Source organism: Triturus cristatus, chromosome 2_2 (genome assembly GCF_964204655.1).
Source record: "Triturus cristatus chromosome 2_2, aTriCri1.1, whole genome shotgun sequence".
NCBI classification, from domain to species: domain Eukaryota; kingdom Metazoa; phylum Chordata; class Amphibia; order Caudata; family Salamandridae; genus Triturus; species Triturus cristatus.
The window spans coordinates 546,770,353-546,773,426 of record NC_140582.1 but is presented as its reverse complement, the minus strand read 5'-3'; positions in this window follow the sequence as shown (position 1 = coordinate 546,773,426).

Genomic DNA, 3,074 nt, shown 5'->3' with positions numbered 1-3,074 from the left:
CCAGACAGTGGTGTTAAAAAGAATTCCATGGGTTCACCGTGGCGTAGAACCGGAGGGTGTCCATGCAGTTGCGGGCCCGCGTCCGTGTTCTATCGCCCCAAGCAGGGAAGTCCATCACGGTGGTGATTGGTCTGCCCTGCGTTTTGGCTGGAAGGGGGTTGTGTTGGACTTGGCCCTTCTGGCAGGTTCACCCCTGGACTTTTTGGCTTTTTATTGGGATAGTTTAAGCTTGCAATAATGTACTTTAGCAGCAGGAAAACTATTCATTACATGTACCTACACACTTTGGTGGATGAAAGTAGTCAGTGAGAATGCTTGCCACTGGTGCACACACTGCTAGGACTGCTAGTCAGACAACATGCATAATTAGGAAGGCAGTGGGCAGCACACTCACCTGCTCCCCTGCTCCCCTGGTGTCCCATAGAGCTTTCTGTACTCTGGAAGGAGCCCGTCCAGCAGGGCCTGGTTCTCCCCCTCAGTGAAGGCTGGGGCCCTCTCCAGAGTACGTGCCATAGCAGGAGCCAGAGGATGCATAGACAGCAGCAGTGGTAGCAGGGATGTGGTCCAGTAGCATGTAGTGCAGGCAAGTGAGATCTCTGGGGGCCTGCCAGCCTTATATCTGTGCTGCAGAGGCAGACTCTGTGCCATGTGTCCCAAGTGATAGGTCCAACATGGTTGCATTCTATGAATCTGGCCAATCCATTCAAAAGTACACCTCGTACACGCCTTCCGCATCGTTCACATTTTCACCTTCATGGAACACTTGAAATTGCAACATTGTTGTAGGCATCCAACTGAATTTGCAGTGCTCAACTCGTACAAGTTTTGAATCCGCATCCGTCTTCATGACAGTCCTGAGCCGATGGGTGCGCCCGGCTCGTTCAACTGACTGTACAACGCGTATTTTGAACATACACATGCACCCGTCTCCATACGATTCAATGGCCAAGGCGTACGCCGGTCTTGGACCATGCCTGTCCGAAGCGTATGCATGATAGTCACCCATGTCGGACCTCATTGGATTCAATGATAAAGCGTACGCACGGCTCGGTCATGAACCATGCAATGCGTATGCATTGTCACCCGCGTAGGACCTTATTGGATTCAATGACAAAGCGTACGCACAGCTCGGTCATGAACTATGCAATGCGAACGCATTGTCACCCGCGTCGGACCTCATTGGATTCAATGACAAAGCATACGCACGGCTCGGTCATGAACCGTGCAATGCGTACGCATTGTGACCCGCGTAGGACCTTATTGGATTCAATGACAAAGCGTACGCACGGCTCGGTCATGAACTGTGCAATGCGAACGCATTGTCACCCGCGTCGGACCTCATTGGATTCAATGACAAAGCATACGCACGGCTCGGTCATGAACCGTGCAATGCGTACGCATTGTCACCCGCGTCGGACCTCATTGGATTCAATGATAAAGCGTAAGCACGGCTCAGTCATAAACCGTGCAATGCGTACGCATTGTCACCCGCGTCGGACCTCATTATTGTGACTAATATACGGATGCAACACACATATACTGGCCATGGACACCTGCGCACACCTGCCACACTATAGCATTGGCCACACAGTGTCCCACGGCATGTAAGGCTGCATTCCCTGGGTGTTTGAGGGGGCCACAGCTGTTTTTTTGTCTGGCACTTTGTGCAGCCACTCCCAGGCTGTTCTCTTGTACATGGGGGCAGAGTCCTTTGTGTGTTGTGCACATTACCACTGTGATGTGCAATTTGACAGCAATGGGCATGAGTGAAGGCCACAGTGTCAGGTTGGATATGTTTAAGACATGTCACATACACCCTGAGTCCTGGGGGTGATGGCATGTACGTCACAGTGAGACCTGTAGCCCCAATACTGAGATGTGAGAGGGTGGTCTCGTAGGTGACATATGTGTCCATGACCAACAGCACACACCTCAGTACATTGTGTAATGTCATGAACTAGCATGTGATAGTGATCGAGGTCATGGCCACATGGGTGGATGTACTGACAATCTTCCTTTGTGCATCTCTGTACTGCAGGGCACCAGCTGTCCATCGTCCATTCCCAGACCTTGCAACCATGCAGGAACGCGACAGCATCAGACGGTACCGCTTCACCAGACCACTGATTGAAGAGTTGGCAGAGCAGTTGGCGCCACATCTGCTACCTGGCCGGAGATACCCTACAGCACTGACCCCAGAGGTGAAGGTGATGGCAGCCCTGCTCTTCTTTGCTACCGGTAGCTTCCAGTACACTGTGGCTACTGCTGGTGGTATGTTGCAAACGATGTTTAGTCGGGTGCTACGTGATGTCTTGGAGGGGATGTTACAATTCCTCGACCTGTATATCAAGTTCCCGAGCCAAGATGAACTCCCTGAAATTAAGGATGCCTTTTATACACTGGGGAGGATGCCAAACGTCATTGGATCCATTGATGGGACACATGTTGCCCTGATACCACCACAGGCACATGAGCAGGTATACCGGAACAGGAAGCACTACCATTCGATCAATGCTCTGGTGGTCTGTCTTGCTGACATGTTGATCACACATGTGTGTGCACGGTTCCCTGGTTCGGCGCACGATGCCTACATTATGAGGAGTAGTCACATTGCAACGCTGATGTCACAGATGCCAGCTCAGCGTGCCTGGCTTGTCGGTGTGTACTGACTGTTTCTCATTGTGTGTGTTTGTCAGTGTTGTATTCCACACTCCTACAAAACTCAGCTACTTGTTCATTTTTGTGTGTGTAGGTGACTCTGGATACCCCAACATGCCGTGGTTGCTGACACCCCTCAGGAACCCTGTGACACCAGCCGAGCTGCGCTACAATGAGGCACATCGTCGGAGCAGGAGGGTGATTGAGCGGACATTCGGCCTCCTGAAAAGCTGCTTTCGCTGCCTGGACAAGACCGGAGGGGCCCTCCCATATGAGCCTGCAAACGTGTGCAAGATAATACTGGTCTGCTGTATGCTACACATAATGGCGATGCGGAAGGAGGTGCCTCTCATCCAGGATGACGACGACCAACGTCCGGCGGATGTATGACGTTACAACGCACACTTTTACAACGC